At 46.2% G+C, this 15,326-nt stretch overlaps 1 protein-coding gene across 2 annotated transcripts in view; it reads right to left on the reverse strand.

Moving 5' to 3' along the window:
* LOC108297313 (polypeptide N-acetylgalactosaminyltransferase like 5) overlaps nt 1-5,798 on the reverse strand; it is a 72,531-nt gene extending 66,733 nt beyond the window's left edge. Inside the window, exons 1-2 of one of the 2 annotated variants that reach the window (XM_037735495.1) lie at nt 5,590-5,751; nt 4,196-4,299 (exon numbers count right to left, since the gene is read on the reverse strand). The gene's annotated coding sequence lies outside the window, so the exon portion shown is untranslated. Of the gene's footprint in view, nt 1-4,195; nt 4,300-5,589 lie in introns of both variants that reach the window. The other variant, XM_037735501.1, reaches the window with a different exon arrangement.
* Between the last annotated feature and the right edge of the window lie 9,528 nt (nt 5,799-15,326).

A 15,326-nucleotide genomic window follows, 5' to 3' on the forward strand; every position in this document is an offset into this window, starting at 1 on the left:
AAAAAAAAAAAAAAAAAAAACCAGAAACAAACAAAAAAACCCAGACTTTTTTTAGGAAAAATAAATTAGAAGAAATGGAGGCCATGTAATAAAAATGAAGTTGATGTAAAAATTCATCAAAAAATAGAAGCCCAAGAACTCTGTTTAAAATATGAAGGTAACTGTCGCAACAAACAGATTGAAGAGTGAAATGTGATTGTATTTAGGGAGTTGAACTGGGGGCGGGGCAGGAATTGGGCAGGGACCTGCTGATTTTCTTTATAACATTTGTTTTTATTTTTATTTTTTTGTATATGTATACATTACATGGGAAAATATTTTTAAAATAAAGATTTTCTAAAAAGATTAGAAATGAAAACAAACCCTATCAGACAGCATGGATACTGATAAACACAAGAGTACATTAGCCAGTTGCCTTCCGGACCCCATCCCTCTCCATCACACCACGTCCCCTGCACCTGGAAAAGGTAATCACTGAAATGCACCCCAGCTCCTGCAGGCCAGTCCACGCTCTAGGACCCTCAACTTCTGTCCTCCTTCTCCCACACTCGGATTCCTTTGAGTGTCTTCTTGGCCTTTGAACATTTAGTATTGTCTTCCATTTTTATCCTTTCTCTGACTTGAGAGCAGAATTTGGCTTCTACAGGTTTGTTTTGAGAAAGGGTCTAGCTCTGTCACCGAGGCTGGAGTGCAGTGGTGTGATCTTGGCTCACTGCAGCCTTGACCTCCCTGGCTCAAGCGATCCTCCCACCTCAGCCTCCCAAGTAGTTAGGATTACCAGCACCCACCACCACACCCAGCCAGTTCTTGTATTTTTTTGTAGAGATGGAGTTTTTCCATGTTGCCCAGGCGGACCTCAAACTCCTGAGCTCAAGCAATCTGCCTGCTTTGGCCTCCCCAGGGATTAATCCCAAAGTGCTGGGATTACAGCCATGAGCCACTGCACCTGGCCTTGTTTTGTTTGTGAGTTGGTGTCTCACTGTGTCACCCAGGCTGGAGCACAGTGGTGTGATCACAGCTCACTGCAGCCTCGAACTCCTGGTTTCAAGTGATCCTTGCTCTTTGGCCTCCCAAAGTGCTGGAGCTACAGGCACATGCCCCCATGCTTGGCTTTGGCTTCTACGGTTTTGACCTTAGGGATGTCCCAGGTATATGGCTTACGTATACATTCTAGCTTCAGTAGGAAACTCATGCTGCTTGACAGAACCTGGTACCCAGAACAATTCCAATAGCATCAAACCACCAGAACAGGACATTGTTCCCTCAAAGGGACTTGAACACACCTGGACAAAATGTCTTCTACATACGATGCTGTCCTGCCCCCCCCAGACACCGCCTTCAGGGTAGAGACACCTGTTCCCCCAGCTGCCATGAGTGGTAGCTGCCACAGGCTCACAGAGCATGGCTGAAGCGAGCTACTTTGCCCATCTGTCCCCCTCCCTGGGGATCTCACATTTGAAGACTGGTCAATGGGCGCAGCTCCCTTGTCTCAATCTAGGGGGACTCTGGAGAGCCCTCAGTGCGAGCTGCCTGTGGGGTGGGCAGAGTCTCTTCTGGAGACGGCATCACCATCTAGCTTCTTCCTCTGATTGAACCTGCTTGTCTCCCTGCTGTCTGGTGTTTGTCCCCAAATCTGCTCCTAATAAACTTTTCTGTGCAAATCTTAGTCTAAGAGTCTTTTTCCTGGGGAACTTGACCCAGCAGACTGTTGTTAATGGTCCAGGAAAACAGGCTGCAAAGGGGATTTTAGGGCTAGGCCACTCTCCAGGTGGCTGGCCCTGAGCATCCCATCGCTGGTGGAAAGGTGGTGTTTTGAAAGCCCCTGGCATACTATGGCTGATGTGTACTTGTTAAAACCTCACTGGCCGTGAATCGGGATGGAATACAGGTGGAAAGGAATATTGTGGTTGGTGTACTTGACTGGGGAGAAGGGAGGGGTAATTACAAATATTACAGGGTAGACGGCTATTGTTGGATGGTACGGTTGCATTTGAAGAAGGCAAGGAAGGCTGAGGGTGGTCATCACCAATATAAAGCAAAGTATCAGAGTCAGAGGCCCTTGTTAGCATAAGAAGGATCTCCTTTCCTATAACCTAAGGGCCAGGATTCCCAGGGCCTGACCGTCAGGGTGGCAGAGCTCTAGAGCAGGCTGAATTCTCAAGCCGGGCTGGTCTTCTATCCAGGGAAGGAGGGAGGCTCTGACACTTGGGATGTGGATGTCTGGGTAGAGACACACTGGAGACCTGGAATGCTCAGGTCCACAGGAACCCTCTGGGTCTACAGACACGGTGCACCACTCCCCAGCAAGGCTAGCTTTCCTCCTCTGCCTTGCAAGGCAATGTATGCCCTGCCTCAGGACCTTCCCCCAGTACCCTCCTGGCCACAAGATCAATAAGGAGGGTCATATTACAACTTAGCCTGTGTGGGAAAGTGCTATCCTGCTTGTTCCCAAAGGAGCTGCAGAATCAGCCATCCTGAAGCAGTGGGAGCCCAGGGTGCACATATGGGACTGAGCCCAGAGGACACTGGATTAAGGGAGGGGAATGTGAAGTTGGATTTGGGAGCATTTATTACAACAGAAATATTCCCCCAGGACACAGGCTTTAACAGCCTGGCCAAGATCCTGGGTGCAAAATAAAGATTCATTGACTGAATAAATAACACTTTACATGTGAAATATTTGATTATGCAAATTAAAAGTATCAAATATATAAAGAAGAAGGCAAATTCTAACTAGGGAAAATGGTGGATTAGGACACCTGAAAAGAGAATAAAGCTTTAATTTACATTACCACTGTATCTCCCTATTAAATATCTCAATTTTAAAGTTATCTAAAGTTAATTTCCATGTTAACTTTCTCCAAAAACCAAAAGCAATCAGAAACTAGTTAAAAACAGTAGGTGACGGGAGACAACCGATGTAATATACAAATATACACATGTATTAATATGATACTGATAGCAACAGGAGACAGACAAATTCCTAGGCAGAGAGGGGCAGGTCCGCAGTGAAATCCAGCCTTCAAGCCAAAGACAGCTTAAAGCCTGAAAACGGAGCTGCCAGAGTCTACGACTGGAGTGAGAACTTCCTTGATGTGTTCTTTCTAGACCCACCTGGAAGGAGTGGTGCTCTTTCCAGCACGCACGCCCCCATTCTGATCCCATCAAAACCCTGGACACAGCCACACGTTGGGACTACCCACCTTTGGGCCCCCTCTCACTCAGAGGGCGACTCACTTCGGATCCCCTCTCCTATCAAGAGCTGTTCTGCCTTGCTCACTCTCCAGTGTCTGTGTAACCTCATTCTTCTTGGATATGGAACAAGGACCTGGGACTTGCCGAATGGTGGGTGCAAAAGGAGCTGTCACGCTGTAGCCCTCCCACCCTCTGCCAGTGCCAGGCGGCCAGCCCACGAGACAGGAAGTGATGGTGGGGCTGGGCCAGCCCAGGGGGCCAGAGTGGGATGGTGGGACAGAATGAGCTGCAGCACAAATGAGCTGAAACACACCACTTGCACTGTTTGCAGCCACACAAACGAGCCACAACACACCCTTCTCCCTGACCTGGTTCGCCATGCTGCAGGTGGCAAGAAGGAGAGAAAGAGTCGTAACAGTCCCTGGGGGCTCAGACCTTGGGATCCCCCCAGGTTAGAGCCATAACACCCCTTGGGGCTCCGTGGTTGCTGGAATCTCTGAGTTTTCAGGCACCACCACCATGTTCCCCCTCATCTAGATGGTGGTGCCCAAGGTGGAAGATGGGTGCGGCACACCCAGGCCAGACATGGGCTAAGCGCAGAGTGGTTGTGGGTGTGGAATCTAGGCCGGTAGTGTAAGGAGCACGGCCTGCTGGGTCGAGTGGGCAGAGCGAGCCCAGAGGTGAGCCCAGAGCTGCGTGAGGCCCCAGCGGAGGTGCTGGGCCAGTTGCAGAGATTTCCAGCTCGCAAAGTGGCACTGAAAGAATCCTGTGTCAATAGGATTATTACTGAAAAATGAATTATTCTCTAGAAAGATTCTAATACATCAGGAAAACTTGGGGGGAATTCTGTTTAGATGTGAACACTTTTGAGCATATCCCCAACTCCCTCAATTTTCTTATTTACTAATATGAGCTCTTATATTACGTTTTCTCTGGGACAAACACCTCACCTCCCAACCCACCCGCTATACTCCCACAAAACACAGAAAACCCCTCCTACCAAGAGATCAACCTAAGAGGTCTGCAGTCGGCTTTTGGACCTTGTGTCTTCAGAAGAAAACTATGTTCAGTTATTTTCTTCACTAAAAGACGCGGAATTCAATGCTAGAAAAGCACAGAATTTGTAAAATATATTTCAATGAGGATTCATAAGTATAGCAAATAAAATTTTAAGTGCATTAAAGATACTTAGCAGATGACTAAAAGAATCCTGTAGAGAAAAGGATGCAGCTAATAGTCACCAATATGCCCCCCACACCCCAAAACCCTAGCCTAAATCTGCATCAGACTTTTCCCTCCTTCCCTCCTTCCTTCCTTCCCTCCTTCCTTCCTTCCTTCCTTCCTTCCTTCCTTCCTTCCTTCCTTTCCTTTCCTTTCCTTTCCCCTTTCCTTTCCCCTCTTTCCTTTCCTTCTTTTTTGACAGGGTCTCGCTCTGTTACGTACATTGGAGTGGAGTGGCTCAGTAATAGCTCACAGCCCCACCCTCCCAGGCTCAAATGATCCTCCTCTCTCAGCCTCCCAAGTAGCTGGGACTACAGGTGTGTACCACCATGCCTAATTTTTCTTTTTTTTTAATAGAAATGAGGTCTCGCTATATTGCCCAGGCTGGTCTCAAACTTTTGAGCTCAAATGATCCTTCTGTTTTGGCCCCACAAAGTGCTGGGATTACAAGCATGAGCCACTGTGCCTGGCCAAGTTTTTAAAAATATATGAGTCTATCAAGTCAGGAAAACATGACCATACATTAGATAATATCATAACTAATTTTTCTGTAAATAATCAACACTTTTTCCCTGTGGTTTTTTTTTTTTTTTTTTTTTTTTTTTTTTTTTTTTTTTTTTTTTTTTTTTTTTTTTTTTTTTTTTTTTTGAGACAGTTTCACTTATCCAAGCTGATCTTGAACTCCTGGACTCATGTGGTTCTCCCATGTTAGCCACCCAGTAGCTGGGATTACAGATGCCAGCCACCATGCCCAGTTTAAAATCCGCATTTTTTAACCCCTAGCTTTCCTAGGACCATCTTAATACTGATCTCCGTACAAGAGCTAGGACTTTATGACACTGCTAAGGGCTTTTTTCTCCTATTGATTTTTTTTCAGATAAGTAATACATTCACTGTATAAATAGTAAGAGCATAAAGACATGTATAATGAAAACTTTTCCTATTTTTCATGAACTGAAGCCATTACAATGCCCAGTCCACTTTTAGGGTGGTGTAACCAGCTTGAAAGCTACTCCTCTTTTAAAAAGTAAAATAAATCTTAATTCTAATCCCTAGAGCCAGCATCTCCTTCCAAACACAGTGATTGGATGTGCTGCTTCTGCTGATTCCAAGTGAAAGAGGTTTCCCCCCATCTTTGTCCCACTTCTGACACGTGGAGCTCACCTCACTTACCGCTGAGATAATTGCAATGGCTGCTTTGTAACTGCTGTACTTTCCAAGCGGAGTCACAGGTGAAATGAGACAGGGGTCTGAGCTGAATGAACTGAGAGATGGGAAGTTTTTTTTAGATAGGAGGCTTTATGGTGGCTGGGTTCCAAGCAGATACCTGGTTGTGCTGGGTTGCTGGACCACACAGTAGTACTCAAAAGGCAGTGCAGGCCACCTCACAAAGCCTGATGACATCACACAGCACGTCACAGCCCCCAGGCAGCCCCTGCCTGTAAGCTCCAACCAGCAGGTGGAATCCAGAGGTTCCAAGGTCCACAGGGTCCTCACCCCTCCACTGAGAAAATAGGGAAAGTCTCAAGGTGAGGTCCAAATCCAGGGTGACTCTCCTTCTCTAGGCAAGGCCTGATTTTTAGCATTTTTGAAATAAACTTAAGAAAAAGAACAAGCTTTCAGAAAACATGAAGAAACTTAAAGATGAGCCAAAGGGTTGTTTGACTGCCTTTTAGTTCTCTGGTCTCCATGACTCAACGTTTAGACGTCAGTACACAAGTTCAGCCAAATGCTTGTGAAATTTCTTCTGAACTCATCCGAGGAGACTTGACCCTCCCGACTTGAGGATTCTGACTGCTTTGCCTGACACCAGACAAACTCTGCCTCAGGGTCTGTGAGTGGAAGGGGGATGGGTGGGACCTCCTGCAGCCTCTCTGGGGCAGACACGATGAGCAGTAGTGACTTCCTGGGGCAGATACTGAAACTGCGCCAAGGAGTTAATCCCAGGACGAGCACATTTTTGAGGTAAGAGAAGCAACCAACCTGTGGAAACACTGAAACTCCGTCTGCTTGTGAGATAACAAAATGGCAGGAACCAGTTGGAACCAATATGGCCAACTGGAGTTTCTGCAGAAGGAGCTTGCTGGTGTCACGGCCCCGATTTCCACGTGTTTCATGCTAGCTGCCCTGGAATTTAATTTGCACACGGGACCCACGAGGAGGCATGAAGAGATAACTGCGCATGTCTGAGGACTTCCCAGAGCTCCCCTCTCCTTCCACCAGTCTCCTGCAAATCCTGGAACCCACCCTCTAACCCTTTTCTAATAAATGATTTCCTTAAAGGCAGCACAGAGAGACAGGTTGGAGCTGGACTCCTGTGTCCTTGTTGGTCAACTTGCAAAGAAAGCTTTTCTTTTCTCTAAAACCCGGTGTGTCAGTATAGACTTCTGGTGCATAGGTCAGTGACCTCTTTTGCTTGGTAACAACATGATGGACTATAATGACATCCTGGGGCAGACAGGTGGGCATGAATGACGCCCAAGCCAAGCTCCTGAGCCTCCTTTCTGCAGGCTGGATGGGAAGGTCCTTCTTGCCTGTTAATAATATTAAAAATAAGCTTTTATTCATAATAGCCCCAAACCAGAAAAAACCCAAATGTCCGTTGGTAGGAGAATGGACCCACTGTGGCATATGCATATAATGCAATGCAAACCAGCAGTGAAAAACACCAAACTACAGCTGCGTAAACAGGGATGCATCTTGCAGGCGTGGTGTGGAGCCGAAGCAGCTCATGGGAGTGCACGATTCTATTTCTGTGAAGTTTCTGCAGAAAGAGAGCTTGCTGATGTCACAGCCCGAATTCCCACAGCATGTGGAAGGCAGCAAGAAAAGGCAAAGCGACCTAAAGTGACAGAGCAGTTTATCTGTCAGTAACCAGCAGCCCTGTGTGGGAACCAGAAACAGGGTTGCTGGTTACCGAGAGGAAGCAAGAGCCCTAGAGTGCCAGAATGTTCTGTGTCTTCTTGATCTGGGAGAGGGCGAAGGCTTCATGGAGCGTACTTATGCAAAAGTGCGTAGGGCTGGTCAATGAAAATATGTATACTGCACTGTACGTATGTCATATCCTCAAAACACGAAGGAAAAAAAGTGAGTCAACACAACTTTAGGACAAAGATTTTATTGTGGGAGTTTTGCAACCATTATATGGTTTGGTTGCTGAAATAAAGTAAACTCTTTCTTTCTGAGAAAGGTGCATATACACCATGTTTAAAGACAAGAGTTCGAATTGTGTTTGTTTATATTTATATTTATTTATTTGAGACAGAGTCTTGCTCTGTTGCCCAGGCTGGAGTGCAGTGGTGTGATCACGGCTCACTGCAGCCTCACCTCTCAGGCTGAAGCGATCTTCCTGCCTCAACCTCTTAAGTAGCTGGGACCACAGGAATGTGCCACGACACACACCCAGCTAATTTTTAAATTTCATATTAGTTTTTGTAGAGACAAGACCTCACTATGTTGCTCAGGCTGGTTTTGGATTCCTGGGCTCAAGCTACTCTCCCGCCCTGGCCTCCCAAAGTGCTGCAATTACAGGCATGATCCACTGTGCCCAAACTTTCTTTTGAGTAGGAGTCTCGTTCTGTTACCCAGGCTGGGGTGTAGTGGTGCAATCTCGGCTCAGTGCAACCTCCGCCTTCTGGGTTCAAGCAATTCTCCTGTCTCAGTCTCCCGAGTAGCTGGGACTACAGGTGCACACCACTGTGCCCAGCCAATTTTGTGTAGTTAGTAGAGACGGGGTTTCACCATGTTGGCCAGGCTGGTCTCGAACTCCTGACCTTGTGATCCACCCGCCTTGGCCTCCCAAAGTGCTGGGATTACAGGCATGAGCCACTGCGCCTGGCCTGGAACTTTATTTTTTAATTGAGATATTACATACCATACAATGCACCTTTCATCCATGTTGTGGCATTTGTCAGTATTTCATTCCTTTTTATGGCTGAATAATGAGCCGTTGTTTGAAAATACCACATTTATTTATCTGTTCATTAACTGGTGAATATTGAGGTGCTTTCCACTTTGGGGCTGTTTTAAATAGTACTGCTATGAATATTCATAGACACGTGTTGTGTGGACATAAGTTTTCAGTTCTCTTGAGTATATACGTAAGAGTAGTATTGCATCTGGTAACTCTATGTTTAATTTTTTGAGTAATTGCCAGACTATTTCATAAAGCAGCTGCATCATAGAATTTTTATTTCCAAGATTTTTCCCAAGGGGGAGGAAAACAGCTCGTGAACAGCCCCTCCTTAGGGCTTGCCCTACAGATTTCACACTCACTTTGCCAGCCCCTATCATTTTGCACCAACCAATTCCTGGCATACGCTTCTTTATATGTATCTCCTACTGCTTCTGCTTCTCAAGTTAACTGAACTTACGCTTTCTCAAGTGTAACTAAACCCTTTAAAAAAAATACAGAACCACTGGGCTTAGTGGCTCATGCCTGTAATCCTAGCACTTTGGGAGGCCAAGGTGGGCAAGTCATGAGGTCAGGAGTTCGAGACCAGCCTCGCCAACATGGTGAAACCCTGTCTCTACTAAAAATACAAAATCAATAATTGATTAATTCATATGTTCTAAAATATTATTTATTGTCAACCATATTGTTTGTTTAGTCTTTGTCAAGAACAAGATTTGAAGTCCATTTTAAAATAAAAGTGCCATTTTTTAATAGGACACACATATATAGTCCTAGCTACTCAGGAGGCTGAGGCAGGAGAATTGCTTGTACCCGGGGGGCGGAGGTTGCAGTGAGTGGAGATCGCGCCACAGCACTCCAGCCTGGGCGACAGAGCAAGACTCCATCTCAAAAAAAAAAAAAAAAAAAAAGAAACCTAGAAAGTTCCTGTATGTCCGTTCCCTGTCAATGCTCATTACCATCTGGCACCACAAGCAAGCACTATTCTGATTTTATTTAGCATATATTAGTTTCTTCCTGCTGTAGAATTTCATGTAACTGAAAGGATATGATATATGGTACGAAACCTTGCATAAGGTTTCTTTCATTCAGCATATTTTTGAGACTTATTGTTTCATGCATCAGTAGTTTACTTTTTATTGATGAGTAGTTTTTTACCATTAAAATCATATGGTTTGTTTATTCATTATTTTGTTCATGAATAGCTGGGTATTTTAGTGTGCTCAGGCTGCCATACAAAATACTACAGACTTGGTGGTTTAACAACCAAAATTTCCTTCCTTTCTTCCCTCCCTCCCTCCCTCGCTTCCTTCCTTCCTTCCTTCCTTCCTTTCTTCTCTCTCTTTCTTTCTTTCTTTTTTGAGATGGAGCCTCATTCTGTCATCCATACTGGAGTGCAGTGGCACCATCTCAGCGCACTGCAATCTCTACCTTCTGGATTCAAGCGATTCTCCTGCCTCAGCCTCCCAAGTAGCTGGGATTATAGATGTGGCCAATCATGCCCAGCTAATCTTTGTCTTTTTAGTAGAGATGGGGTTTCACCATGTTGGCCAGGCTGGTCTTGAACTCTTGACCTCGTGATCTGACCCCCCGCCCCCCGCCGCCACCTGCCTCTCAAGTACTGGGATTATAGGCATGGGCCATCACACCTGGCCTGAAGTTAATTTCTCATAGTTCTGGAGGCTGCAAGCCCAAGATCAAGCTGCCGCAGTGTTGGATTTCTCTGAGGACTCTCTCTTTGGCTTGCAGGCGGCCACCTTCTTGCTGCGTCCTCACATGCTCTTTCTTAGGTGTGCACACACCCATGGGGTTCTCTCTGTATGTGTTGTAATTTCCTCTTCTTAAAAGGGCACTGATCAGATTATATTAAGGCTCACTCTAACAACCCCATTTTAACTTAATTACCTCTTTAAAGGCCCCATCTTCAAATACCGCCAGTACCATTCTAAGGTACTAGGAGTCAGGATTTCAACATATGAATTTGGTGGGGCGCAATTCAGTCAATAGCATCACACTGTTTCCAGTTTGGAGCCTTTACAAATAAAGCTGTTCTGAAATTCTCGGACACATTTTTCTATGGCACCAGGTCAAACTGAATGACATCATCAATATGGCAGGACAGCATGATGTGCTGTGGAAGGTCCGGATGAGCACTGTACCTGCAGAGCACATGTGACAGAGAGCAGAGGGTTAGCACAGCCTGGGGAAGTCTAAGTGCCATCCCTACCACGTAGGGGCAGACTATTTCATTGATGGGGACCAAGAAGAATGAATTTTCCAGAATAATTGCTCTATACCAAGTGCCAAAGCCTTGTTGCTACTCTCCACTGAAGGCGCACACCTGCAGTTGGAGCTACCACCTGATTAAGTTTAAAACAGTTACTGTCATTTGCAACAGTCCATTTGATTTTTATAGGGGCCTTACAGGGACATTGAATGGGGATGTGATGGGACCACTACTCCTGCATCCTTTAAGTCTTTGATGGTGTTAATCTCTGCAACTGTTCTGGAATGTGGTGTTTCTCTTTCTGATTTACGGTCTCGGAAGGGTGTGCAAGGAGTGGGGATGAGAAGTTTCAGGAACTTCCTCTTGGCAGACTGTTCTGTAATGGTCCTTCTTACACAGGTGAGGGAATCAATTGAAGGATTCTACCAATTGTTAGGCATGTCTATCCCAATTGTACACTTAGGGACCAGAGGAATAACTGCAGAGAAAATCCGTGGGACCGTCAACACACTGTCATTCATACTTAGGTAAAATGCTATTGATCACCTGGCCACTTCAAGTCCCCCCTCTAATAGGGGCTTGTGATGCTGTTTCAGATCCTCTGAAATCAGGACTAACAGCTCCTGGTAGACTCATACCTATTCATTTTTCCCCTTTGTAATCCCTCCAGTGCAGAAGAACTTGATATACCTAATCTTTTTTTTTTTCTTTTTGAGATGGAGTTTCATTCTTCTTGCCCAGGCTGGAGTGCAATGGCATAATCTCAGCCCACTGCAACCTCCGCCTCCCAGGTTCAAGTGATTCTCCTGCCTCAGCCTCCCAAGTAGCTGAGATTACAGGCGCCCACCACCACACAAGGCAAATGTTTGTATTTTTAGTAGAGATTCGCCATGTTGGTCAGTCTGGTCTTGAACTCCTGATGTCAGGTGATCCACCTGCCTCAGCTTCTCAAAGTGCTGAGGTTACAGGCGTGAGCCACCACACCTGGCCCCTAACCATTTTTGAAAAGTCAGGGTATTCTCTTTTTTTCCTAGGCACAGTCAAACTGACAAATGGCTGAAGGCCGTTTTGGGGAAGGGCTGGGCACTATGTACCATATGTACTGCATGGACAGGTCTGTCGTGCTATGGATATCACACCAGAGGGCAAGTCAGGCTCCTGCGCTGCTCCGTTTCTGGACGCAGTTGCCTCGTTTGTTAAAGGGATGTTATCGGACATAGTCTTTGGGTCCCTCAGGGTTGGCCTGGGTGCTTCTGGGTCCTGGGAGTGGGGGTGGGTCGTCCTCCTCTTTCAACTGGAACAGGTCTGCCTTTATCTGTTTTACATATGGGGTTTCCATGTAAGACTTCACTTGAAAAAATTTCTCAGCTAAAATGCCACCTGCAGAACTGGGGGGGCTACATGATTTCATTTGGTTTTAAAAACGTGGGCAAATGTCACCCACTCTGGGCCTCGGCTTCTGGTCTCTAAGGGGGTAATAGTATTGACTTCCTAGGTGCTCGTATAGATGGAGAGTTTAGAGAAGTCTTCAGGCATGCTGTAATCCTTAGAAAACCCATAAGAGGGGAGCTGGTGAACAATCTGGAGAGGGCTGTGTAGGAAAATTGAACACAGTATTTTCAGGGAGACCCCAGAACAGGTCCGGCATGCTGTGTGCCCGCTGTTATGTGGAGCTGCTGTAATTGGAATGTGCTGCCTGTTATCTGCAAAACTAGTGACAACTGCTGGTTGGTCCTCCCTACCAGCCTGCGAGTTCTTGGAGGGAGGGACCGTGGTGTTCATCATTGTATTTTCTTGGAATTCTGGCACAGAGCTGGGAATCCTGAACTGCATCTTAAAAAGAGCAGTGTGATTGGAAGTTGCAGACATCCACTCCCATACCTGCAGGGAAGGGTGCCAAAGAACTCACGGTGCCAGGTCACCTCTTTCCTTGCTTGGGAGCAGGACAGGTGGCCACCCCTTTTGAGGAATGGCCAGGGTGGATTAGCTGTGTGCCCTTCTCTCAGCTCTCCCTACGGAGCCAATTTCAATGGGCCTGAAGAAAACTTTGAGGATACTATCAAGGTAGTTAGCAAGTAAAAGTACTGTAGGAAGGAGATCCCACACACACATACACACACACATACACTCTCACACATGTACACACAAACACACACGTACACACAAACACACACATACACACACACACATGCACATACACACACACACACACACACTCACACTCACACATACACTCACACATACACATACACATACACACTCACACTCACACACAGTCACACAGTCATACAGAGGGAGAGAGAGAGAAGGGAGAGGAGAAGCCCATAGCATGTTTCCTGCTGACACGGGCTGTATTTCATTCTTCTAGATAGCATCTTGTTATGGGCTGCACCATTTCCCCCACACAACTCGTGTTGAAGTCCTAACTCCCAGGACCTCAGAATGTGACTGTATTTGGAGACATGGTCTTGAAGGGGACAATTAAAATGAGAGGAAATGGGCGGGCCCTGATCCAACATGACTGGTGTCCTTTTAAGAAGAGATCAGGATGCACACACAGAGGAGCGACCATGTGAGGACACAGGGAGCAGATGGCATCTACAAGTCAAGTAGACAGGCATCAGAAGCACCAAAGACATGGGGACTTTGATGCCAGACTTGTGGCCTCCAGAGCTGTGAGAGGGTAAGTTTCTGTTGCTCAAACCTCAGCCAGAGGACTTCATTACAGCAGCCCGAGCTGACAGATACACATCTCTGTTACAGAAACGTATCCTCTCACATGCAGCTGCTCAGCAGAGTTGCATTCGAGAGTAATGCTTTTGTAGACTACAAGGAACAAAATAATTGGATGTGGATGATCGGGGTGTGGAAGAGAACGCTGGCTGTTCCTCCTACTCGATTCTCCTCTCCTACAAGCTGGGCATATGGTCCCTTGTTTCAGCTGGTGGTGACCATGACTACCATGTCTTCCATGGCAGGTGGGCAGAAGTGACCTGCACCACTGCCAGGCCTGGCCCAAAAGCGTCCCTGGAGCTTCCTTCCATGCTCTTCCTGGGATGATGACAATCAACATAGCATTGGAAGCCACGTGTTCAAGATGGCAGAGCCACCATCAGCCGGGTTCCTGAATGACCACGTTGAGCAACCTGGAATACCCACCCCGGATAGCTAAGAGAGCAAGAAATAGTCTTATCTTGTTGCTTGATTCTATTTTGGATATTCTTGAAAAGGGGTTCAGCCTACCCCAAATACAAGAGACATGAAAGTAAAGGATAAAGATGAAAAGGAAGTGAATGATGTCAAGCGAAATAAACAATTCAACACTGAGAACGAGCTAGATGTTCAGTATTTTTCTGTGATCTAAAGGACATATGAGACACGGATGCTGCCCAGGGTTGCTTCAGGGTTACTGGGAACTAGAATAACCATGTGAAGGAATTACAGGAAGATACAAGATTAAAAGTGCTGAATTACGTGGTACAGACTTGAGTCGCCATAGCCTTGTGTCAAGGAAAGAACACTAGACCAATGTCAGGGATGTAGTTGCCAGAATCAATTCATAAGGGGAAAGGATAATGTTTTTTAAAAAAAGGCATAGAACAAAGTCAGACACAAAGCAGGTAGCCGGTGGGAGCTGAAGGGAGGGAGCTGGGAAGGGAAAGATAACAGTTATGGAGGGCGGGGAAGGCAAGGGGAGAGCAGAATGAAGTTAACCGGGGAGGTCTGTTCTGCAGTGGTGACCACAAAAACCTGGAAATTTCCTTGTAGCTAAAAGAGGATTAGGAAGAGGACACTCGGTTTTCTCTTCAATTAGTAGGCAAGTTCCATCCTAGCCAATTCTAACTTAACAATATGGAGAGAAACAAAGCACCCATGAGCTTTATTCTCAGGTTGAGAAGGAAAAGGAAACAGATCAAACTTCAAACTGTGAGCTAGGAAAACCATCTCTGGTCTTGCGTCTCCTGAGGAAGAAAAGCAACACTTAGAACAAAGGGCAGAGAAGCAGAAAAGGGGATGCTAGCTAAAGGAAAGCAGGCAAAGTTCCAGACCAGCCTGGGCAACATAGTGAGATCTTATCCCTACAAAAAATAAAAACAATTAGCCAGGCATGGTGGTGTGCACGTGTAGTCCTGGCTATTCAGGAGGCTGAGATGGGAGGATGGCTTGAGCCTGGGAGATCCAGGCTATGGGGAGCTGTGATTGCACCACTGCAGTACTCCCACCTGGGATACAAAGCAAGACTCTATCAAACAACAACAACAACAACAAACGCTGGAGTGGGGGGAGTGGGTAGTAGGAAGTGACCAAGTGGGATGGGGGATAAGTCACACAGGCCTCGTCAGGTACCCTAAGGACGGAGGTTGCAGTGAGCCGAAATCCCGCAAAAAAAAAAAAAAAAAAAAAAAAAAAAAAAAAAAAAAAAAAAAAAAAAAAAAAAAAAAAGAAGAGAAAAGCAAGCAAGCAAGCAGGCAAAAACACTTGGGAATAAAATTTGCAGTTTTTGCAAACCATGTCACCCATTTTTAAGGGTTGTTAGCTCTTGGGGGACAGAACCCCAGGCTCGTCTGTCTCTCGTCTTCCCACATGAAATGAGACACACAAGGAGAACCCCCCACGGTGATGAGCAGAGGCTCAAGTGGTGCGTCCACAAGCCACGGGGCACCATGTGTGGATGGCAACACCAGGAGCTGGAAGCGGCGAGGAAGGATTTTCCACCCAGAGTTTCAGAGAAGCGTAGCCCTGCTGACACCCTCTGGCTTCTGGAACTGA

Source organism: Cebus imitator, unplaced genomic scaffold (genome assembly GCF_001604975.1).
Source record: "Cebus imitator isolate Cc_AM_T3 unplaced genomic scaffold, Cebus_imitator-1.0 Scaffold20, whole genome shotgun sequence".
NCBI classification, from domain to species: domain Eukaryota; kingdom Metazoa; phylum Chordata; class Mammalia; order Primates; family Cebidae; genus Cebus; species Cebus imitator.